Raw genomic sequence first — 27,047 nt, forward strand, 5'->3', positions numbered from 1 at the left:
CATTGTTGAGCTTTTGTGATGAAAATGGTGAGTGCAGCATAATGTAGTTATGATATCAGTATCGTATGGGACACAAAGAAGTGGTCATCCCTTATATCAAAAATGTTTTTTTTTTTCTTTAAGAATGTGCATTGATGATGAGACAATAGAACAAATAATCTAATGCGCACTCCTGGTGAAGTGATAAATCTTAGCAACCTCTCCTCCATTTTTTTTGCCATATCCAGGTTTTTTGTCTTCTTTCTATTGCGTCAAATGTCTTAACGTTGCTCGACGCTGACTCAACCCGTGTCTTCCTGTGATGCAAGTTCTTATTCGCTCGCGTTGGACTGAAACGCACTCTGTGGAACTGTCGACTGAAACGCCTCTCATTCACTGTGAATGGAGCATCATCGCATTGAGCTTCGTATAAAAAGGGAGGGTGTGTCAAATGTTAGGCTTTTTATTTGTGCTGCCTTTGATACGCAAAGGCCTTTCGTCCTGGACCAAGTAGCTTTGGAGCTCTCTAATAGTTGCCTGTTCGATTATATCAGCATGGGTATGAGTGCTGTCAGAGGAATCAACAGGGAGCCCATCTACTTTTAGGATGCAATTCGTGAGCTGTTCCTCTGGACATGTTGTAATTCTCTTGTCGCTTGGCCACTGAGCTGAGTGGATACACACTCTGACCTCAAACTGTCACTGACTAGTCCTTTGCTGTCAGGTGACAGACTCGGGGAGAGCTCCTCTCCGCTCTAAACTGCAGATGACTGCTCTTTTCCACTGACACAATTTGTCCTACAAAGCGGTGGAGGAAAACATGTATATTTTAGGGCTATATAAGACCATATGCAGGGGCAAAGGAGGATACTGTTTATTTTTAACCTGCTCTGGGCGTCTGAATGCGCCCTCAGTGGGTTTACACTGGAGGCAACCGAAAGCCTGGTGCCTCTCTTTCATACGGAAGCGTACCTTGTGTGTCTGTCAGGCGATGCCAAGGGACATGACAGAGTGACGGTATATAACGCTCTCAGGAGGAGAACGAGTTGTCTTAGCAACTCATGCTGGCTGTTGCCTAAACAATTGTCAATCGACAGTTTTTAAGAAGCAAACAACACTTGAATGTTGAATAAGTTGAGCAAACAAAAATGATTTTACTTTGGCTATTATATTAGGATAGTAGAGAGGACAAAAGGGAAGGCGATCAGAACACTATTCAGGGAAAGTGCTGAGGAGCTGTTTAATGACACCGAGCTGCTGCACGACACAACAATGCACCACGTCGCATGCCTGCTCAAAAATTGATTTATTAAGAGACAGAGCGTAATAGATTTGAGATTGCACTCGTTTTATGTCACCGCAATACCGCATACAAGTGTCACTGGACCTATTTTTGGACCTCATGTAGTTATAAATGTATATTTTAGCCTCACCCAAGCCCCAAACTCCACCTTTTTCAAAATGTTACAGTTCGGAAAGGTATTGATTGAAAGTCTACTATGAAAAAAAAGTGAAAATGAATTTTCAAAACTTTGGGTTTAGCAGCACAATCCAGTAAATGGACTAAATTCATGGTCGGGTACTGCAGTGAAACTCAAACACGCACCAACGCACTCAGACAAACACGCGCTCTTTTGTTAGAACTGTCCTAAAGACATGATAACACACACACACACATTATACACCATACCTTAAGGTAAAGGGGTTGTTGCCTTTGCTTTTTGCTTGTGGCTGCAATTTCTGTACATAAGCAAGTGCTATATATCACATTTACTATCTACTAAGACAGATATGCTTAAGCCAAAATCATTGTTGTGTGACTAGTGATGAGAAATGCAATATTCCTGCACTCAACAGCATATCTGGAATATACATTGCTGTTTTTTATTACTTGCCATTAAGCACATTCAGCTCTGACTAGTTTCCCCACCACGAGCTCATCGACCCCCTAATAATGTGTACATTTTATTGTAAGTTAAGGACAAATGGAATTAAATTTTTTGGACAAAATAAGAGAGCTATAGGAGCTTGTATGAAGAGTGTTTTTTCTGCTATTTTCTTCTTGGGATTTAAAACAAAACAACAAAACAAACATCTTAGTATTACCTGGACAGCTCATGTAACTTATGAATTTTTTGAGGGTCGACGGGGGCACCGCGCCAAGCCGACTGTGTCAATCTCAGCTGACATAGGGCAAAAGGCAGGGTACACTCTGGACTGTGTGCCATATAGACGAATCCGGCGAGCCGCTTGTGTGTTTCGCCATCTTGCGCCCATTACTGTGGGGGCACGTCGTCTGTCACTCTCTGCTGTCCTGCTCTGTTCTGCACAGTAGTCACGGGTCTCTTCTCCAAACCTGTGCCAGCTGCAGCGTTTTGCAGCTGAGAGGTCTGGATATTAATTTAAATTGTAGGCCTACTCAGTATCAAATAATGATTTTAAAAGTAACTAAGCAGATGACAATGTCATGTAAAATTACAGACTTAAGAAAAACTCCCAAAAGTACGAGTACTCCACGATGAATTACAATAGTGTGAGTAGTTGTAATTATTTACCTCCACCACTGATTAACTCAGCTACTTGATGTTTACATTGTGGTCATTAGGTTGCCCTAGTTAGAGCAACTTACGTCATATTTCACAATAACACCACATTGAGTTAATTTACTCGCGACCACGGCAGCCTTGATAGAGGCATCTAACGTGAGCTAGCTAAGCGAAGTTAGCTTAGCTGACATTAACTTTTTCACTGTGCTAACATAGGCAGCCACATGCTATTCATTGTGAGACTGACGAATTTTAACCAAAGGTTATTTTTGCCGTTGCTGTTGGGAACAAAGTCCCCTCTGTTAATATTTTTGATCCACTTCTGGTGAACATCGTGGTCCTCACGCCCAGGGAATTGATTCATCACAAGGCCACATATAGAGACAAACAGACCAAACAACCATCCACTTTCACACTCACACCTATGGTCAATTTGACCCAGAGAAAACCCACACACACGGGGGCCCATGCAAACTTCATGCAGAAAGGCCCTTGTTCCAATTGAGTCACAAACCCGGGTCGTCTTGCTGCAAAGCAAGACGGCTATCCATCATCCCAACCACGTGGCCCGCAAAGGAAAAAAATAGCTCTTCACATCTCAGACACGTCGATTCACACAAGACTAATATTATCACAGGTCTGGTGAAATATGAAATTACTTATAGGTTATGGATATGGGCGATTTGCACAGGATTAAGTTCACATATAGACGGAGACTGTATGTGAACTGATCAAAAAACTGTATGTGAACTGATCAAAAAACCTGGTCAGTCGGCAGTTTGATGTGATGAATGTGTTTTGTCCCCGCCCACTGCTGTAGAATAACAACAACAAGGAGAAGTTACGCACTGCAGCTTTAAGATCAAATGCATTGGAATGGGGAAGATGTGTTTCTTTACTATCTTCATGAGCAAAGGAAAACACATAGCTTATATGTATGGCTAGTCGGACATGTTTAATACAACCCCTTTTCTACTCAATGGCCTGTCATAATTCGTATGAAAATAAACAAACAAAAAAGTGTGAATTAACAATGCCAAGTCCACTGTGTGATCATCAATAGCAGGCCCAGCGCTGCTCTGACCAACCCTTGACTCATTCATGAATTACGACCAGGCCTTGAACTGAGTAGTCTGAGGGGACAGCCAGCTTCTAATGAGTCCAGGAGTCCAGGGTCAGGCTGCAGATGCTGTGCAATGTATCAAGTTTGAATTAGAGTCGTGTACATTTTTGTCAGCGGTGGATTAGCCATTCCCACACCTAACCATGATGTTGCCAATTTTAAATCCTAACATCACAACTTTGATCAACAGTTAAGAGCATCAAATATTTCCATATGGTGTACGGATGGGCATTTCTAACAAAAATGCAATTCAAATTGTATTATTCGTTGAATATGCAGAGCATGAGAGCTGGTGAAAGAAATGCAGAGACCACTGTGTTCAAATAACAGGAGCAAGTTACGAGATGCATTCAAGAAATCTCTTAAAATTCTACAAACACACATGAAGTCCACAAACTATATGCTTGCTGCCACCGTCACATTTGGTAGCCATTGGAGTTGAAGGATTATTTTTTTATAAATGCAATCATTGATAACACATTTGTTTTGTATCCGTTTAACATATGACACAGTAGAGGTGTGGATCTTTCCGAATTTCAATTAGATTCTGTTTTCTTGCGTCACGATTTGATGAAAAATCTCATCAATTTTCAAACTGTTTGGCTTATTTTTTATGATTGTCTTTTATTTACTTATCAACACTCAAGTGTTGTCCTAGAAATGCCATTCGAAATCATATGGACTCACCACAATATTCTCTTTCACACAAGTACTAAATTATAAGCATCATACTATTACCATGCTGAACTATAATGCACTCATTGGTGGTTTTCTATAAATTATGCTCTCCCTATCCGCAAAGAGTTGTGTATGCATTCTGCTCACAAATGTGCAACACAACAGAATTCAGCAGGAGAAGCTGTTCTTCCTCCTCCTCTTGGGTTCCCATCCTCCTCTCCTGGATTCTCCAGAGATTCCCCCACTGTTGAGAATGCAACTCAGGCAGACAACCTCCCACTGCGTCTGCCATGTATGAACAGCCAGTAACAGCTGGATGCTATCTGGAGTGTCTGAAAACCGCTTATGTAACGTCATTTTGGTCCAGAAAAGAGTGGCGAAGAGATCAAATGTCTCGAGAAATAGCTGCATAATTGATAACTGGTTCGTCTGAAGATAAAATGAAGGTAAACCGTTTATATCGGCCACTGTCTCGCCAATAGGTCTATGAGATGATGTTATTCTGAGACCAGCTAAATGTCAAAGCTTTTCCTGAATGTAAATGAAGTTACTCCATCATGAAGTTTGGACACCGCCAACGCTAAAGAGCGCATGCTACTTGGAAGGGCCGATTCATTTCCACTTCTTCGACATGAGACAAACTCCACTCAACTCTCAGCCAAGTCTTTGTCGAGCCATCACTTGAAAGTGGTAGATTAAAGTTCTACTTTTCCCAGACTTACAGGCTCATTTCAGCATTTTGAGGCTGTCTGGTCAGCAGGCAGAGTTTAATAGTTTGCTGTTCAACTTCAGAAATGCTTTGGACTAAATCCACCCACACTGCCTCGAGTCTTGTACGCATTAAGTAAGACTGACAACCTATTTCGGGACCTTCGTGAAGTGTGTTAAATTGTGCTTTCCGAGGGCCTGGCAATTTCTCCCACTCCCGTTGCTTTGGTTTGTGAAAGCAGTGGGGGTGACACTGACAGACTTCAAAGTTGGAGAGAGATGAACATGATACTCATTTGTTTCTGTCAATCAAAAAGCAGACAAACAAACAAACAAACAAAAACAAAAAAAAAAAGCTGCACCAATGAAGCTGGGAACTAAAACCCCATTTTTGTATTACTGCTGAACATCAAAGCAGACAGCACATATAGCACACAATATCCCCTCTCCCACCCCCACTCTCGGTCACAGATGTAGATCTCGGCGAGGGTGCATACATTTTTGACGCTGGATTTTTTAGAGAGGACAGGATGGAAGTAGGTTTTCTCGTACGCTGCAGCTTAGGGATTTTGTGACTTCAAAAGCAGCCGGGGAAAATCTGTCAGTGAGCGAGGGAGCGTCTAATCCAAAGGTAGCGACTAAATGTCGTGGCTGCAGCTAATTGTCCCAGAAGCGGCCACACCTACCCAATCTCATCACACTGCTACATTTGGTAGATTATGCACCTGTATTAAGATGACAGGGATCCACTGCTGTTTGAAAGCTTTGTCGGATCACTGCTTTCATCTTGTCACGATAATAAGGTAGAACCTTTGCCTGTCACCCCTTTTACGGTTGCTTTCATTCTCCCACACAAACAACCAGAATGTGATCCATCTAAAGGATCCAGGTACTCACGTGTACAAGTCTGACGTACAAAGGGGGAAAACAGACCGTTGATCACAGACAGGCCCCGCGATGGACTGGTGACCTGTCCAAGGGTTATTTACAAGAAGTACTTTCCTTGTGAAGTGAAATGTGAGAGTTGCCATCAGCTGGACACTTTGAATTTTTTTCTTACTCTCTGTGTCACTCGCTGCATTTTTTTCCTCTCGTGAAAAGGTTGTGGCCACAAGGTAGAGAAGTGGCTAGCACTTTTGCCTCACGGATAGAAGTTTGCGAGCTGGACCAGGGGCCTTTTTGTGTGGAGTTTGCATGTTCTATTCAAGCAAACATTGATTTTTTCCAGGTGCTCCCGTTTCCTCTCCCAGTGCCAAGGTAAATTGGACACTCTAAATTGACCATAGGTGTGAAAGTGAGGGTGAATGATTGTCCATCTGTACATGTTTGCCCTGCGATGGACTGGTCATCTGTCCAGGGTGCCTTTCACCCTTTGTCAGATGGGATTGGCTGCATCTCCCAATGACAATGAATGAATGAGTCCTAGCTTGTGTACAGGACATCCTCAACTCTCAGTTTTCAGATAACTGAGAGAGAGAAACAGAGCAAATGTAACATCTTGTTTTAATAATTGATTTTTTGACTATTTTACTTAATTTCATAATTAACAACTACTTTGAGTAATTTGTCTTTGATTACTAACTGGTTTCTTTGTTGCTGCCATCTTCCGCTCTGGTCTTAATCCATCGATTTACTGTAGCTTTACAGATCAATACCATCCTTTCCCTTTAGTAAGCATTGAAAACACATGAATAAATAAACATTACAGTTATTAGGGTAAATCATCCACCTACTCAGCACCTTATTTACTAGTTCTCGTATTTCATGTGGCAGTCACGTTGTCACCATTCACTCCGTAACTTAATTAATTAATTAATCAATCAACCAACCAATTCATTCTTTCATTTATCCATTCATCCATCCATTCAATCCATACTGACTTTTTTGGTACGAGTTCAGATAACTTAGCATTAACAGGTCGTGAATATGCCTGGACTGAGTTCAAATGTGCTCATTTGAGTGAGTCCCGAGGACCGGGATTGAGAAGCACTGTGTTAAACATGGGGTAAATTCTCCGGCCACGGTCCTGCTGTGATCTCTTTAGTTATTAGTTTTAACCGCATCTTGAATAAATTGACCAATTACATCAACACAACAACACTGAACACTCAACCTTGCCATTAGCAATGCGTAAGGCCCAAGACCACACACTTAAGTGTCGGCACTTAAGTGGTCTAACCAACAACCATATGCATGCACAATACACATATATTGAGTATTTTCCGTAGATTCTTTTTTTTTTTGCCATTCGAAGCGCTGCTGTGAGATTGTACAATAATGCATCCATCTGTAGTTTCCACGTTATGTGTCCACAGAAACTGCATACAGTTCATGCCATATATACTACATTCCACACATGCTTGTCTGATCGATTCCCTTCCACTATATTGTCATTCCTGGAACGTAACGTTTACATCACGCAGACCTCAGCAGACTCAGTACATTTCCATGCACAGTTCTAGCTCGTCTATGCCATTTAATTGGACGAGCCTTGTCCCCAGCATACAAGCAGTTGGAGGAATCGATTGGCTGAATGAAGTGTGGCAGCCTCTGTTCCGCTAGGTGGTGATATTCCCTCCATCAACTTGTTAGTGCCACAATAAGTCAACCATCCTTTGACTCTCTGTGCTGACAGAGCATAAATTCATGCTCGATTTTGACATGTCCTCTTCTTCTGTGTACCATCTACTTCTATTATTTATGCGTCAAAACTTTGAAACTGGGTCCAATGGAACGTAGTAAACTCCCAAGAGCATTATCAGGGTGTGTTAGCTGTACTTTAAATATTATGATTCATAGCACAATGCTAGTTGGTCTAACACGGTGGTTCTCTTGAGCTCTTGAAGTAACACCATTATCGGCGACGTTAAAATACAGTGGTGGCATATCTATTTCCAATAAGATCATTTGCTTTCTCATCATCCTCTTCCTCAAATATACTTCAGACACTGGTATAGCGAAATTGGATTAAGATGGAGCAAGAAATACTATTGTTTTATTTATTTTTTTGGTATTTGTTTTATTGTCTATGCACTCCAGCCAAAATTCCTCAGCTCCACTCCGTTCAAATAGCCTGGTAAATACAGTAGAACGGTGTTTCTGACTGTCCTCCAAGTACCACCAGAGGAAGTCCGCGTAGCTCTGGTGGTACACATACCACAGCTTGTATCCACTGTATGCTGATCCCATGCCGCACAAGATTTGCTGAATTATATCTGCAGTATATACTGTCTGACATGATGACTTTCTCTTTGGCTAGACATTTGGTTCAGTAAACCTGTACACAGACAGATGGCGCTAAAAGATCAAAACATACAGTTGAATGCACTAGAGTCGCCGAGCTGCCGTTTGGAGCGTCGTCTATCACAATCTAAGCCTCCTCTTTAGTCTACATCATTGCAATCACCTTGTACGATCGGCAGGGACAGCTGTTGAAGATTCAAAAACGTTTCCTGCCTGTTCTCATCCTGTCTGACGTCAATTTAAAGAAAATATGCTAAGCAGCGGGTAATTATGGTGATAATAATTAGCTGAGAAATCGCTTGCTTCCATATTTAGACACGGCGGAGAGGCTGCTCATTGACGTGACGAGCATTTTGCTCACTGTCTCACATTATATCGAAAGCATGAATTGGAGGTGCAGTGTGCGGACGATGCGGCACTGAAATGGATTTATTTCCTCTCGTTGTGAATGACTGATGGGAAGTACAATCAGGCCTAATTAAAGGGGTGGAAACACTGCAGAGGCACATAGCTGGCAGTCCAGGATGCACCTCGTTACGTTGACCTGCTGCAGGCACTCTGCATTAAAGGAAATTAGTTGTGTCCAACCATGTAACCTCAGCGCCCCGAGGCCCAGTGATTCATCACTCTTCATCCCATTTAAGGCTGCCGTCCAGAGGGAAGAGCTGGGAACTGTCTCCCTCCAGCAGGACAACCACTGGAGCTCAAACAGAACGCTGAGGAGTAGGCTAGGCGCGCTCCATGCTGCCCTTTGTCAAATCATGACTTACTATATGTGCTTTATAAATAAATGCGTTTGGGCACCCTGATCTAGTGGATGTGGGTACATTTGGCCCTCTAGCCCAGGGGTGACAAACTCATTGCAAGTTAGGGGCCACATACAGAGCAGTCTGATCACAAGTGGGCCGGGGCGAGTAAAATAATAGCATATGTTTTCCCTTTGTTTTATATTTAATGAATCTTTTCACGAAAACATTATGAAAAACCTGAAAATGTTTTGCTTACGTTTACCATTTACACCTGTGCATTGCATCTTACAGATCACAGTGGATCTGCAAAGGTACAAAACATGTAATCACAGGTACCTGGAACAACAAATTATAGTATTCTACATATGATTAGAACATGCCAAGATCTGGAAATTATTTGGCTACACATCTATGTAGTATTCCTGATCCTAAAGTAGGAGCTAATAAAAAAATTAGGAATTAGTGTATGGATAACTACATAATAGTCATCGATTATCTTCAGTGTAGTGTCAGCTTTCCTTCTCTGCTTCTGGACAGTGGTCGGGGAAGCTGTGGCTGCTCCAGGTTAACACCCTTTCTTCTACAGATAGGGAATGAACAGGTGGACACTCAGGTGATCTGGAAGAGTCTGAGTGTTTACTTCTCTCAACAGGCTTGGAACACAACACATATTTACCCCACCTCATAGTGACTAATGCTCTGCCCGTACGTCAGCACTCTCAATCTCTCTCTCTCTTTCTCTCCCCCTGCACGTACACTTGCAATGCTTAAAGGGGCCACAGCATTCTTACAACAGTAGTTTACACCAATTCATCTTGCATGGAGTTTGCATGTTCTCCCTGTGTGTGGACACTTGGCCCTGGGACGGACCGATGACCTGTCTAGGGTGTATCCCGCTTTTCACCCTATATCAGCTGCAGCTAATCCACGGGCTGAATGATTTAACGGTTTCATCCATGCATCCATTATCTATAGCTTTGAGGGTGGTGGGGTGGGGGGAGCTGGAGTCAGTCCCAGGTGACACTGCTGACATTGTGCGATCAAAACATTGGCCTGACCAAATGACTGAGATATCATTTCTGCACAAATTGTTTGAGAATCGATTGCACAAAGCACTTCAACTGCAGTTAATCGGGGGACTGTCCTTTTTTAATGTTTAAAACAGCATCTGCCTCTTTCGCTTCAGCTCAGAACCAGGATCACTTACATAGCCTAAAAATATGAATGGCCTATTTCACTACAGCGATTTGCATATGACCTGTGAGTGGCACTTTCCCTGCTGGTGCAAATGTATGTTCTTTTGGGGTTTATTCTGCGACTACACGAGACAGGTAGTAAATGTACTGAATTCATTTTCAGCGCTGTTCTCCAAGGTGTCCTAACTCCATCAAACACAGGTATCAAATGTGTCACTCATTCTGCGGCATGTCCGTAGAGTCTCCAAGGCTACATTCAGACCACGTCGCTTGAATCTGATTTAAACACGATTCAGTGCAAAAAACGGAACAAAAAACCAAACAGCTGAAAAACAAAGAAAAGGTTTTCGAACGAGCTCTCGGAAGGTGACGAGACACGTGCACACAGTCTCACGCGGTGTGCAGCGATGATACAAACACTGCATTTGTTGTGTTACACAGAGCATCTGCACTATTTTGTGATACAGTTATTATGCTGATGTTATTTCGATTCTCAGCTGAAGCAGCAGTAGGACTGTATGAGATAAATATTGTGTATATAGTATATTTGTGCACGTGTGTGTCTGTTCTTAGAAAAATGTGTTATTTCTATTTTTGCATCAATACCTTCAACGACAACAGAGAAGGTGACGATAAGATGAGAGGAAGTTTGGAAACAGTTAGATTTACCCCCTAGAGAACACAATCTCTTGATTTTACTATGACCCTTACTTTTGTCAAGAATAATGGCTTTTAATAATGTTTTTTTTTTATGTTACATTATTGTTGTGAGTATAAATATTTCGGCTGCCTCCTGGATGTCAAAGTCTACTTAGCTGCATGACACTCATCAAGCTCTAACGTAGCTCCACTCCTTGTATAATTGTTACCATGACAGCAAAGGTTGGCAAACCACTCCTTTAGGAGCTTCCGTTTAAGTGAACATGAATGACTTGCGTGGCTGAGAAGTCTTCACAGAAAGTAAAAGCTCCTGTCATGTCTTCTGGCGCCGATCACAGACTTATTCATGTGGAGCCGATGATGAGCGCCGCCGTGGTGAAATGAAATCCAGTAACGAGACGTGAACTTGGTAAAAATGAGAATGCAAATCAGACAGTTGGATGCTGGCTTTTCAGTTCTCTTTGGAGAACAAGAGCTGTGGCGCATTATCATCACCGTCACACCTACAACGGATAAAACGGCAGAAACGCAGTGTTTCCAGAAGGTGCCGCATGTGACCGACTTAATTTCATTCCTGTGGTCACAGTGAGGAGACGACCCGTCTCTAGAAGGTCACAGTGAGCCTCATAAACAGGCATTGATTTTCTCCGAGATGTCTGTATCATTTGCATGAACAAAATTACATCCCTGCTGCACATTTGTCATCCAGCTGGCCTACACAGCGTCCCTGCCCCCTTGCTCTTTCTGTTTCGTGTTTGGATTTGGTTCTGGGACTGACAGCTTGGCCTTAACCTTCACAGCCGGGTTGGCTGCTGCAGTCCTCCATGACTGTGTGAACTGAGACAAACACTCAGCTGATTTTTAAAAGGATGCATAATCTCTTCTCTGGCTGCACCTACTGGGTCTGGATCATCACACTGTGCTGCAGACCGTTCGCTCTGTTTTGCAGCCTCATTGTCCTACATTTTTATTCAAAGACCTCAATATCGCCTTCCTTTTTTGGAACGTAAAGGCACCGGTGTACACAGTTCGATATGCCCTTTGCACAGCAGCCATTTTGTCTGGTCACAGTGGGAAATTAATCACATTAACGACGGCCGAGTTCCATTTAGCTCCCTCAGACTCAGTGTGCATGCTGGCTCACAGTGTCCTGACTCACATGAACTAAACAGAGCCATCATTAAAGAATTAACATGGTCGCTATGCAAAAATGAGCAAAACCTTTATTCAGTATGTCCTACTTTTGATTTTTAGGCCACAGGAGTCAAACTCGCGGCTTGCGGGCCAAATGCGGGCCCTCACTCGATTACATGCGGCCCTCCACTTAATGTCATTTTATAATGAAAACATGGCCCAGGACCTCCTCTTCCTTGGAAACACAGTGTGTGTGGTCAATAATGAGAGAATATGATGCTGAATATGTTTGTTAGTAATACTTTTCTAGTTCTAATTATTGCGTTAACATTAAACTATATATATTTGAGCATTTTTAGTGTTTTATTTGTTGTCTGCCTATTTTGTTTTTGATGTTTTTGATGTTAATGTAGAGCGTACATCATTTCATATCAAAACATCATGATAATCTTTAGCTCATATTGCTCGCCCCCCTCCTGAGCCCCAGACTGGATACCTCATTTGAGTTTGACACCCTTGCTTTAGGCAATATGGAGGAGCCTTCCTTTTATTGCCAACCTGTGGTTGAGGTGCTCAAAAATAGTCAATTATTATGGTCATCTCTTGGAGGTATTCTCTCTCTCTGACCTATCGTAAAACTATACCTAAACGCCCCAGATGTTTCCAGTCAAAATGACCTGTATCTGACCTGAGAATGAATGAGAACAGCATACAATATGTTTTGGGGAGTAAACATCATTATACGTTTTTGTACAATTCTCTGATTAGAAATACGAATTCATAGTCTAAAAAGGTAGAGATCATCCGTGCGGTTTTCCCACAATGAGTTGTTCACACAACAACTTTCTCCATTAGGCTTCCCATTAGCGTTAAAGCACATTATTTAAGTGGAAACTGCTTCCAGTTTTAAGGTTTTGACCAGCACCGTCTTGGATTTTTAAAACCACAGGAGACAAAAGGACTTGCAGGTCACAGCCAAACCTGCCCCGCTTTACGGCCCACTTATTACTTAATGGACACGGTGCTGTATTGAAAAAAGACCTGCAACTAGTGATTTGGACCATAAAGTCTTCAGGAAAAATCTTCTGATGGCCCATTCAGATACAGGTTTATGGCATCTCCACTTTCCAGAACCTGAGAGCACGTTCATTATTTATACCACAATGCTTCTCAAAGTGTGGATTGTATTGCTGGTGGGTTTCATGGTGAGCCATTAACAATTCTCATCCCCATTTACATTCTTTGTACTGGGGGGGGAAATGTCTCGTAAAATATGATGTCTCCTTTTATTATGGAGGGTTCAAATGTATTCGGATGAATTGCGGGTCATTATAATTATATTAGTTTTAATGACAGCCCTATATACATAAGTGTTGTTCAATCACTTTGAACCTGCAAATTAGCATTTGTGGGAATATACTGCCTCTACCACTGCAATTGGTGAAGCCGGTATTCAAGTTATCGTTTTCCTTTCATCCTCTGATGCATTATTATGACTCAGTATAATGATGACTTACTTATAGCCCCTTTTAAGTTACAAAAGCGCTGCTCTATAGTATTCATAGGCAAATCACTAAATTGTGAGCTCACACCTAACATTTCCACGTCGGAAAAGCAGTAATAGAAGTGAAATAAAGACACCTATGCACCAATAAATACTTAAGCGTTTCAAAATAATATTTTAGTTTTTAAAAAAATAACTTGAATGATGGGGTTGTTTTTGATCATTTGGATTTGTGGAAATCACATTTCCCTAATAAATAAAAAATCATTATATCCGTTGTTATTTTGGAAGACCTGAACTGATGTTTTTCCCCCTCCAATACATGTTTTAAATGAGGTATTGTCTTGTCGTTTACCGGGCTTTCCTTCTTTAAATAACAACAGGTGGTGAGAGGATGGTGCAGAAAGAGACGCTGCTGACACAAGGCTTGCATAGAACAAAGAGAACTTTATTTGTTACAAGCCAAGCATCAGGTTCTATGATTCATGATCTTAAATATCCCATGCAGAATAACAGGTTTAGGCCAAAAAGGAGGCATCTATGTTTCTTCGCCAAGCAAAATCCAGGACTGAATCGCCACTATTATTGTAAACATGTTGTAAAATTGCCATAGGTTTGTGTGTGAACCCAGAATCTCCTGTTTGCTTCTCAATGCAATGAAATGCACATCTTTAACATATGCGAGACAAAGATTAGCTTGTTCGTCTAAGTCAGATGCGTCAGTCAAAAATATACTTTTCCAAATTCTTCCCCAAAATATGACAAAATAATTGAATTGAATCAGTGTCTAAAAACCTAGAAAGATAAACATTTGTTGGATAGAAGTTGTGTAAAAGTTTAAGATGACATTCTCTAATTACGGGAAGCAGAACCATCTCATCTAAAGCTACCTCCTGATGATATCACTACCACCTCAGGGGTTGTTTATCAAGCCCCATAAGAAATTTTAACATTGTTGCTGTTGTGAAACATAAAGTGACCAAATTAAGGCTTTTATTTTGTAGGATTTTGGCCAACATGCATGCGATAAATATATGTGATCTGACTTTTATTCCGATGGTCTTTCATTGTAGGCTTATTGCTTACGACATCACATATGGTATAAAACAGTTGTTTATGCCAGTGGTGATTCAGCTCTGAAAGACAGTGTTTTGAACATTTCTTTGCTTTCATTACTTGCTCTGAGGAAACCAGGGAGTGGGAGTGAGAGACTGTTCTTCCTGCTCATTAATAAACATGAAAAATGTGAAAGAAATTAAATTTAGAGAGCTTAAGCCTTTAAGGAAAAACTACAATTAAACCAAAACTAAGACAGCAGGGCTGTGATCAGTGCAGGAATTAAGTGGCATGCAGTTGGATTATTTTTGCACAGCAGCGACTGTGTCGTGAGGAAACAGGCAGTCGGCTTCATCCACCTCAGCTTAGCACAGCTCTGTCCCTCTCTGAACCTGGCTGGATGATGTGACGTCATTACAGTAGAGGAAAGGAGAGGAGAGAGTCTTGTTACTACCACCAGCAGCTTTATCCTCCAAGACAGCTGTGTTTTTATAAAACGTACTCCTCTGCAGCCTAAGCTTCCCAATTCTTTGAGCGCTCCAGTGGGGGGGGGGATATTAGCAGCCTGCCCTGTAGCCGTCATGGATTAATGTGGAGTAAATACGAGAAGATGATTTGCCAAAAATAAACTTTTTGAAGTTTTGACACTGTTTTGAACAAGGAAATAATCAGCAATTCACTTACTCACTTGCTGTATCCTAGAGTCAATCTCGGGCGAAAGGGGGTATGGGGGGACTATACGAGGTCCAATCCGGCCCGTGAGATGAATTACTGTTGTTATTCTCAGGTTTTCCATAGTATGTTTTGTGAAAAGATTCATTAAATGTAAAACATTGTAGTTCTTGTTGTTTATAGGTTGTGATGCTGTTATTTTACTTGACTGCTCTGTATGTGGCCCCTGACTTACAATGAGACGTTTTTGGACTGTGGAGGAAGCCGGAGTAATCCACGCACACACACACACACACACACTTGGAGAACATGCAAACTCCATACATAAAGGCTCCTGGTCAAACTGGGATTCAAACCAGTGACCTTTTTACTGTGAGGCAACAATCTTAACCACTGTCTCTCTATGTGACCCGTCAGCAAATCAATGTTTCAGGGGGACCACACAGAGACAAACAACCATTCACACTCACAGAGGGGAGAACATGCAAACTCCAGACAGAAAGGCCTCTGTTCTGACCGGGTCTCAAAAATGAATGTATACAAAAAAAAAAGTTTTAATTCTCCATGTGAAAAAAACTGGTTCACTGTTACCTGAATGGCTAAGTGGATAGCGTCATGATGTAATACAAATAGTCCTATAAATGATTGGTGTTGCGTGGCTGTTGAGTAAACACAGTGTACGCTTTATTGCTTTTAATTTTCATACGTATCATATTATTTCTATTGTGAATATACTATATGCCGTATGCGGTGTCCTAGGTACTGCATTTAGAATCCATAGTGGTCGTGTTAATCCACTCTCGGCTGTGCTATACTTGTCCATGCAGATAATCCTTTTTCTGCACGTGAGCTCCTCGCATTCCTCATTCTTCCCACTCCCATCAAAAACAGTTGCTGGAAGAATTGGGCTCCATCTCCCCAGCACACAATGCTCATGTGCATGCATCATTGTAGCGCCTGGATTAGTGTGGTTGGAGAGTATTTTTCCCGTGAAAAGAACGCTGTACTCTGTGGCGAAAGTGATGCAGAAGTGCGTTTTCTTTAGATCACAGGAAGAGAAATGTGTGACCGCCGTGTCATGGTCCATCCAGCAGTGAAGACACTCGTGCCTGAAAGCGCATGGATGCATGATTTGCAAAAACCTGACATATAACATATGTTATGTAACAGGCCATGTAGCATGTAAAGATAACTGGCAGGCAGCCCCTCATTTGCACCACAGTAATGACATAAGTTGTCAGCTGAGTGAGTCTAGTTTCCCCCCGTACTTGCACCGAGCCATGAGTAATTTGGAGCAGAAAGCTCCATCTCATGGTTGTCTGCAGCAGCACTTCTCAGACTTCAAAGCACCACACCACCTCGCAAAGAGAGAGCGAGAGAGAGACCACTTCTCCTAGTCTCTGGGACAGAAAACATCTTCTCTCTCTCTCTCTCTCTCTCTCTCTCACTCTCTCTCTCTTTCTCGCCACCCCCACTGACCGCAAAGAGCCGCATATTTATCATCAAGCGAAAGGCTAAACATTGCAATCAGTCACATCGTCTGTCCACTGTTTTGAACGTGGAGCATTTCCGTGGGTGTGCCGGTTAGTCTGAAGAGTCCACAGTCGGCGGTAAACAGAGACATTAAATTGGCACTCAATAAATTTCAGTGATATTTATCTGTTGGCCATCGCCTGCATCTCCCATCTTTTTAATGAGCATTGGTCTAGTTAAGAGTCACTTGCATTTTTTTTTTTGCTTAATTTTTGCAAAGTCTCGTCTCGCCAATCTGATAAAAAAGGGATATAAGACACTTCTTATTTCACATTTTTATAGCAATGGCACATCTAGTGCACATCCAAAGTAGAACCACTATTTAGACATCTAAAGATATCTAGAGGTCTTTAACATGTTAAAGTGTTTCGCTTGTAGACTTGTGTTTTTAATTCAAAATTGGTCAAAACCGCAGCAGGTTTACTTGCATGAGTCATTATTGTAACTGGATGGGAAATAAATCGTCGACAATAGAATAAGTACTTAGAAAGTTCTATTTCTAGTGCACTGCTGTTATGTTAGTACTAAAAATTTACTGTTGAGCTGTAAAACACAGTGGATTACATCTTTGTGGCTGATGCCAATTATTATTTAATCAACCAATATAAGCACATTTTGGACAAGTATGTGAATGGCCATGTCATATTCTTTCTTAAAATGTAGCATTGATAGAATTACTGAAATAGAGCCAAAAACATTGTCCGCTCTCCTCCTGAAGCCCAACAGGAAATAAGGATATATGGATAGTCACTGGGTGGCATACTCAGTTTGATTGACAGCTGGATCATCCTATAGGAGCCTGAAGAACATCTATTTGCCAGCCAAATTGTGAATCTTGAGGCTTTAGATTAGATTCCTAAAGGTGACGTCACGGCTGGTTACCATGTGGTCTACACACAAATTGTTTAATTTTGCCGAACAAAAAGTAGAAACTTATACTGTATGTAGATACATAACTCATTTTTGCCATCAATCACTGTGTATCAGTCCAAATTATACTGTACTTACAAGTACAGGGATTAGTATTAGATTTAGTAACTGAACATGATTTCTTGTTCACTGGTGGTGATCGTGGCTTTTTCTTTGACCTCACTTTTAAGCCATTTGTGTGAAGTTTCGAGGATGATGAGTCCACCCTGCATCTTCCTTCCATGAAGTCCTAGCTAAGCGATAATCCTGTTCGTCACATCACACAGCTTCTGTAGCCACAGGCTCACAAATCCTCAAGTTATTTACACTGAGAGTGTGTGTGTGTGTGTGTGTGGGGAATAGAAGAAGGAAAAAGAAGAAAGGAGCTTAGTTTACTTTGACCAACTGCCACATACGATTTCACAGTGCACTGCTGTCCTCCTGCTTTCCCCGTAATTAGCTCAAAGTTAGCCGCCGTAAGAGCTACTCTCCTCGCTTTGCAACGTCATCGTAGTATTTGCCTGCCAGAATGCATTTACCCCTGTGAAAGTTCCCAGTGCACCATTCTGGAGATTAAAAAAATAAAGAAATGTTGAAGATCATTCTTATAAGTAACGTTCGCTCTTCATTTTTCTTGCAATGGAAGCATGATGACACCTAAGAAAACGGACACTGTCAAGACTGTCATTTGTTCCACTGCTTTATGGGCACAAAAATGCTTAATATTCACCAGGAAAAGGAGCCATGAGACTTATGATTTGATGGATGGAGAAACAAATCAGAGCCTGAGGATGGTTGTTCTTGTCTGATCTATTAACAACAGCCAGTTGCTTGTTTATGCAGCCGTAACCAGGCCCACCTTATTATGAATCTGTTCATAATCTGTCTTGGTGACGGGATCCAATCGTGGTTCTTTGATGGATGTTATCGGATCGTGCTGTTCATTGGTTATTTATTTCCTTCCCCTTCTTCCTAAGTCATTCTAAAAAAAAAAAAAAGCATCCTCTTCCTTATTTATTTAAAATTATTCTCTAATTACTACTACTATCTTCATCATTTAAAGCTAGAAATTCATTATTGCCAAATGTATCCTTATCAAAAGTATAACTTAGTTATCAGTCAGAACTATAGTATGTACAACATCCCCTTAAATATACACAGTATACAGAATAACTTAATAAATCAAGTGACAAATTATATTGTTATTTTTCTCACGTTCACATTCCGACTTCTATTTGCAAACAGAAAAGTCAGAAAATATAGGTTTCAGACACTTTCACATTGGCTTCAATCACCAGATCAGGAGATTATATCAGTTGTGGATTCTAGATATTTATAAGTAAAACATGTCTGACATGTCAAGGGGGGTGGTCTAGACTAGAAAGCTTCCAGTAGTATATGTAATTGGTTCTGTGCACTGTTCTTTTGTTTATCTGCATATGCTAATGAGGCTAATGGGGGTGGCAAAGTGCAACATTAACTACTATGCTCCTGTAATTAAAGCTGCTATAAAATGAGTCTGTTTATAGGGCAGATAAGAGGACGTCGCGTGCAGGCGTACTCGCTTTGAAAGGAAAGCGACACATATGCGGTCGGCACAGTGTTTGTGTATCTGCAGCCTATATCTCGGCGCTGAGGAACGACTAGAGTGTCCAGCTTTAGAGGTTCGTGTGGCGTCAGGTTTTTGTCAATCTGGCTTCTTAGCACTGCTGCTTATCTCCTTGGCACATACGGGCAGCAGGGCCACTCCACAGTCTGTGAAACCAAGGTCATCTCCCCACTTCCTCTCTCACACATACACTCTCTCGCTCTCTCTCGCTCCCTCTGTGGCTCCTCCTCAGACTGTGAAGCATGTGCTGCCAAAGGAAAAGCTGGTTTCTGTGGAGAGGAGGAGTGGAAAAAGAAGAGGCAGAAAGAGTTCTCAGCACAGGATGTCCGCTTCTTTACCTCCGCTCACCTCAGTAGGAGTTTGATTTACATAAAGAATAAAAAAACAAACAGATCTTTATCATCCTGAAAATAATATATAATGTATTCTGCACACAATCTAACTCTATAATAGGCTCTACTGTATAGTTTTCTACATTAACTCTAACTCAGTATCAGATTGAATTGCTTGAGTATTAAGTGTTGAGGTTAGGCTGGGGTAGGCATCATATTTTAGTCATTAGTGATCAATAATTCCCTATTAAGCTTTCTTTATAATGTAAATCAAGGGATCAGAGAGAGAAGTAGACGTCTGCACTTACTCTGGATTGTATTTACAGCCTTGGGGAAATGGGCCTGTGGTGGGAGACTTAAAAAGCAGCGACGTGAAAAGTCGCTAAACCAGCATTGACAACTACCTATGCCAGAGCCATCTAAAACAAAATACAGAGTCTAAAAGAGAGTCAGGCAATAAAGGCAATAAAACATAACGTCATTATGGGAGAGATGGCGTCTAGAGAGCCTCCATCCCAAAATGTTAGTAATAAACCACCTGCGGATGAGACTCCACGATCATCTCATCTTATTTTTGTAGCAAATCTGCCTAATGCACTTTTAATTGATTGAGTAAATGCAACTTATTTTATAAAATACAAATTTCAGCGCATTTATGCCTTGAGGTTTGGCCAGTTGTGTATTGTAATGAATAAACACTACCAAAGAACACAGATAATCCGATGTGTAAGAGCATTTTCTGTGAAAATAACTACAGCATTGACGTAATTTGCTATGTAGGGAGACCTAAAAGTAGCAATTGAAACTATTAACTCACTAGGAAATTGTTTACTGATGTCAATCAAGTGGAAAGTAGGCACATTTTCCCACAGACTTCCTTTTAAACAGTTATTTTTGCACCTATACATTATATTGATAATGGGTTGACGTCATGGAGGAAACCAGATATTTTTATCCTGCCGTTACCCAAGGCTCCACCACACCTTCAGGCTCAATAACAAGCGCCTGAGCTGCAGTCGTAATCACTGGGCTTTTTATGAATGGCATGCAGACTCACTTTAAAAATAAAGGAGTTCTCAGGATGCCTGATGATTTCCAACAGGAACTGACAAATGGGTGGGAGTCATTCCATCAGAGGCAGAACACTTGCTTCCATCTGTTGGTTTAAGCCGTCCCTCTGCTATCACTCCTCTCCATGTGCCCTCTCCTCCCACACTTTTACTCTCATGTTCACCCTCTCTGCATTTCGAGAGAGACAGACTAGGTCTGCTGGAGACCTGAAGAGAGGCCAGCAGATCCATCCTCTCTGATTATTCTAGCATCTAAACCAAGTTCACGCTACAGGACTTTCAAAAAAATCGACTTAATTGTAGACTTCGTTAAAGTGTACAATTTACCCCCCCCAAGCCTTATTTTTGTTTTCCCTCTCTGATGAACCACTGTTTTATTCCTATTCGGGTTTCAGCCACCTTCACCTCATCCTGGTCTCGGATTGGCTGGGATGGCTGGAGTTGTTACAGACCTAGATTCGATTTCCAGCATTCTGAAGGTCTGCAACACAGCAGGAAGGCTTTAGCTGATTGTATAATTAATTATTTCGATTGACGATCATATGCTGGTATGGGGCAACTTGCTAGATTATTGGGCTGAACATTGTGTAGTGTGAACTAGGCCACAAATGGCATGTGGTGAAAGTGTTGACCTTCAAGTTACTTCAATTTTGACTTTGATAACTGCTGCCCTTTTTTTTTGAATAATGTTATTCATGCGTACACTCACCAATTAGTGAATTTGACCTCTGCATTAAAGCCATCTTTATTACACACCTGTGAAACAATGACGATTGGGTGCCTTGCTCAGGGACACCCGAGTCCTTGACCCATCCCGGGATTTGAATATTCCTCCAATTACAAGCACAATTCCTTTCCTCTTGACCACGGGCTGGAGGAAAGTCCTTAAACATATCCAGGAAACACACAGTCCCATCCATCACATCATCAGTTCATCTTCCCAAAGACTAAGGGAGAAAGTATATTTCCGTTGCCCTCTGTCTCCTTAATCTAGCTCCCACAACTTAGGAAGTAATTACTCTCTCCATCTCCCTCTGCCGCTCTCACCCTCCCAGCGTTTCTCTCCGCTCCTCTTCTCGCTCCAGCTGCCCGTTTATTAAGATAAAGATCACTGAATATTCCCGACAAGCTTCAGTGACAGGATGAGCAGCGGAAATGAAGGCACCTGAGGCTGTGAGCTTCGGGATAGATAGGAACTCGCAATAACTGTAGAATCTATGAATGTAGAATGCAATTTTTGGTGTGCTGGAGTTGTTCAAGGTGACAGCAGGGGATTTCGACTGAAGTTAAGGTTCCAGTTAGGATGAGAAATTTGGTTTATTCAAATGTGTAACCGTTAAGCATGGCCTTGGTGACATTGGTTATAAAAAAAATTGTCAGTGCAGACATTTTGTGTCGGCGCATCTTGTCAGTATTAAACAAATAAAAACACGTTAATGTTAATTTGCAGCTGCAGTGCGCTCCGGGAATTGCTGGGGGTAGTATCACTTCCATGACGATGCAAGACACAGTCAAAATTATGGGAGCATTTCAACAAAAAATAAAGCATTGAAACGAGGTGAATGCTCTTGTTAATTTTAGCGTCCATTTTGAATCTTAAGGCTGTCACCTCTCCAAAGTAAGAGGTGCTGTGCTAACATGCTATGCTTTATTCTCTGCTATCGCTAACAGAACCCGAGCAACAATTTACAACATACAGCACTTAATATTTGGCCCGGCAGATGATTTTTAAAAAAAACAAGCAAAAAAAAACTGAAGGTTTGTAATTTTGTCTTGCTAGCTAGCAATGTTTTGCTAATTTCTCTCTGCACATAATGGAAACCTCACAATAAAAAATACTAGGATTGCTAAATGCTAGTATTTTGAGAGCATTTTTGTCCTTTTATTATCAGTATCTTACACAAATATGTGTAAGATATTTTATTTTGTGTGTATATGGTCATATTTGTACAATATTGGATAGGTTTAATGCAAAGAAAACAGTTTAGTTTAGCAGAAGGAAATAAGTTTTGTCTCAGATTTTGGCCCAATATTTAATAGCACAGGACAAAATTGGCCCTAGGGCACATTTACTTGCCGACCCCTGGCACACATCATACATAATTCCTCACCTTATTAACCACAAGCCTGTCCTTGAAGGGACAGACTTGTCCCATAACACTCCTCCGGCTAACATTAGTTAGTCTCTGCATTGGAGCATATCAATAACAGAGTTTTAAGACATATAATTGGTTAAATAGTTTACTTGCCATTCGTCAGCACACACACTACGATGCATGGCCTTCAGCAAGCCTTCAGCTTGAAGTATTATTCAAAGACATAATTACATTGTTACTTGTGTAACAATGTAATTATGAAAAATGAAAAATTATGAAAAATTATGAAAAATGAATACTCAACAAACGTGTCAGAGATGATGACTTTGGGGAGCATGATAAAAAACATTGGGTTTGATACGGGGGAGTAATTATTGTTATTGGGAACCATGACTGGGACGACCAAAGGTGAGCAGTAGCATCATTATCGCTACCATCTGCATGACATCGGACTGTAGAGAAGCCGTTCCAGCCATTGCACTCGACAGGAGAGATTGATGACTATGTATCATTAATAATTTAGCAAGACTTTTAAATTATGTTATAAAATTTGAAATGGCCCTTGATAGAAAAAAGGTTCCCCACCCAGATGGAGATAAATCTTGGCTCCGCCCCAAGTGGCTCCCAGGCCAACTAATGCCCCTGCTGTTAAAAAGACATATATTTAGATTACTTTTGTTTTCTTTAGGAAGCATTTTAAATGTAGTTTCACCTTTTGCTAAAAAACAATTTTTAATTGAAGAACAGAATACATAAGTAAGTATGTAACCAGGTTCAATAATGTCATTTCCTCTTTGCATTCCTCATGTGCACATCCTTGCTAAATGTGCGGCGCACTCATTTACATGCTCCAACCATGGAGAAGTGCAGATGTTAATGTCTAAGAGCTTTTAGTATCTCTCTCTCTAGCTCTCTCTCTCTCTCGCTCTCTCTCCCCACAAATTCTTTTCACTGTTTTCATCACCTCTCCCCGACTCCTGCCCCCTGCTCTACCTTTGAATCATTCAAAAAGCTTTTTGCTTTGCCATCCAGGCTGACTTGTCACTCCCTTAACATTTTGGCATTAGTACTGCAAAGATTAGAAAAATATGCCCCACCCAAAAAAAAGGAAAGAAAATGCTGATTCACACAAGCCATGTTTTATCAGCTGTGCCAGTAGAGTGGCTTGTCAAAGGGATGCATAGCAACCATTCACTCTCTGCCATGCACAAGCAGTGTCTTAATGATCCTATTCAGTGATTGGCTGTCAGTGCCTCTGCTCCATCTGCAGCCTGTCGTCTTCCACATAATAGAAAGACAATAATTTGCATATTAGCCTCACAGTATGTTATAATGATTGGCACGAGAGGTAAATGGCTTCCTGAAGCACCAGATGGACAATTTCCTTTTTCCTGTTATTTTTTTCTTTCTTTCTCCGTTTTACCATCTTCACGGGCTTTGTGAAATTCATTTAGCAGAAGCAGCTGATTTTATCTCTTTATCCTTTGATTGGAGTTCCTGACCTTGATGAGGGCTGTCAGGTTTAAACTAAAATCTCCTTTTGGATGCGGTGGTAAGGTAAAACTCAAATCTTAAAACCCTTCATGTGATGTCAAAATATCCAGTATAGAGTTGCATTAGACCTTCTGAAGTATTTGCCACATGATCCTGCAGTGGGCATTGTGAGTGCAGCTGGGCCTTAGATCCACTTTCAATGGCCTCTTGGCTGATACAAGGTTAACCGTCCTCCTGAGTGGACAATCACGACGCCAGAGCATCTGAAAAGCCGCAGGTGGAAGTATTTTGAGTTATGTGCGGCAAAGTAGCAAACTAATCTGCGGATTCACCTGTTAGCTTAGCAGTTAGCTCCACCCGATAAGTAATATAATTCATGCAGTAATTGTAAGTAAGTCTGTCAAGTCTTACACCATAACTCAACTTGGCACACAAGATCCTGTATGCCATGAGTCACATGATAAGTGATGTGTTTATAGGATTTTATCATTTTATAATATCTGATGCTGGCATTTTGACCAGTATGTGTATCCATAATTTGTTTATTTTTTAGCAAGATTGCAGAAAAATAAAGATACGTATGGATTTATTAGGGGTCTGGGAAAGAAAGGGGATCCAGGGTTTTTATGGGTTGCTTTCCTTTAAAGCTGCAGTGCGTAACTTCTGGGGATTACAGTTGGTATTATTATTCTGCTTCTGTTTGGTATTCGTGAACAGAAGTGTTGTAACATGTTTATATGCTGCTTCTATCCTTCCATCTGAAAACAGGCTCTGTGAGGCAATACTATCAGACCTGACTGAGGGAGCATTTGTGTGTATATAGCAGCAGTGCAGGGATGGGCAGGTGCATAAAGTGTTTTTTTTGAGCAGTAGAATTCACTTCTGAAACTTTTCGTGGCCACTGTGTTTTCAGTCAGAGTCCAACCTCTTCATAGTGGCATGCTTTACTCACGCAATGTTGCTGTTTCCTCCGTCAGTCATAAAACAAATCACTTCCTGTATGCAGCACATTTGTTTATATTTAAATGTGCTACCGTTTTAACATGATAGGATTTATTTTTAATTAAAGCCACTGTTGAGCCATGGCATATTTTAGCACCCTACTGCCATCCTGTTGAGCTGATATAAATCAGAGTATTGTAGTTTACATGTCATATCAAAAGTCTATCAGATTTCCATCTCTTGTTGTCATAGAGACACGGCTGGACATCTCATATGATTGCCATTTTTCTTTTTCTTTTTTACAACACAAAATGACAGCTAGCCTGTCACCATATTTGCTCACTACATGCCTCCCTGAGAGAAGTGATTGATAGCTGCTGACCCCTCCAGTGCCTACTGGAGGCTCAGGGTGTCATCTTGTCTCACATCATTCCAGTGTCCAGCTTGCTATCCAGGAAATAACTGTCAGTTACAATTCCCCATCCATCCTCTGTTTACCGCCCCTCCTCTGTTGGTGCTTGGATTCCTCCCTCAAGGCTATTCACACTGCCGCTGACTCACACACTATGAAATCACGCACATGAACCCCCCCCCCACCACCACCACTAGGGAGCGAGGCTTCACTACTGTGCCACAAAAGCCATGGGGCATTTGTGAAGGCTCCCTCAGCAAACAGCACATATGTTTAAAGACTTTAAGTTTGCTCTGGCTGCTGCCAACTCATCTCCATCACACCCACCATCTCGCCCCGTCCTGTCATCTCACTTAATTTGATTTTCCCACTCCATTGTTTTCTCCCCAGAGGCACTTGACATGGGGTAATGAAATTAAGCTCAATAACGTGAGCTGCGGCTGCAGGCAGCCTCCGTGACAGGGCCACATGCTTACAGCAGCAAAAAGTTGAGCAAATTGCATCCACACTGAAACCTCTTCAGACAATGACTTTTAACATAAATGCTTAATCACACAGGAACAAGATGTGTTCAGCCTTGCATTGACAATCCAATATTAGGCCTTGAATTTCAGGTTAGTCCTACAACGTTCATTTACTCTGTTTATCGACTGCCGTGTTCCCATCATGGTACGGTTGTGTTTGGTACAGTAGGGTACGGTTTGTAATGTAAGTCACCCAATCAGCTGACTGGTACCCCAAAGGAAGGGTGCCAACCAATTTAACATTAGGTTCTGGTTATTTTGGTACTATTGCTAATATAATGGAAACACAAAAAAAATGTGTACCATACTATACCAAACTTAATCATTCCACACGATGAAAACATGGCTAAAATTACCATTACAGGTCCAGAATTACTAACATGTAATGGTGAGACTGCAAACCAAGGACTCATCCTTTCATGCCTAACATGTCTAAGTCTGTTTAGAGGAATACAGTGGCCTTCACATACCAGAATGGATGTCACTCTTTTATTTATTTATTTATTTATCGCTCACTTTCCTTGTTCTGTGTCCACCAAGTTTTGAGTTCCCCTCGCACATACTGCTCATCCTCAGTTCCAGTTCCCATACATGCAGTATTTTCATGGATCCAGTATCTTGTGAGCGTCTGCAGTTACTTGATGAGTTTGGAATTCTTTTTAAAAATGTCAGGAGATGTAAGTTGGTGCACTGTGGGAAAAGCTCACTAGGTGTGAACGTAGTTTTTTTTTCTCCTGTGAAGCACTTTGAGTTGCATTGCTTTGTAGAAAAAAGGTGCTATATAAATAAAAGTCTGACTGACAGATCAGCAGAAATGATAAAAACCTACCAGTGCAAAGAATAAATAAGTTCACTGCTGCAAGGTTAACATTTCGAAA

General features: G+C 41.3%; 1 protein-coding gene across 1 annotated transcript in view; it reads left to right on the forward strand.

Annotated features, from left to right (window-relative positions):
- Nucleotides 1-27,047, forward strand: part of LOC122767043 (transmembrane protein 178B-like) — a 44,219-nt gene that overhangs the window by 2,558 nt on the left and 14,614 nt on the right. The gene's annotated exons all lie outside the window — the stretch shown is intronic.

Source organism: Solea senegalensis, linkage group LG3 (genome assembly GCF_019176455.1).
Source record: "Solea senegalensis isolate Sse05_10M linkage group LG3, IFAPA_SoseM_1, whole genome shotgun sequence".
NCBI lineage: Eukaryota > Metazoa > Chordata > Actinopteri > Pleuronectiformes > Soleidae > Solea > Solea senegalensis.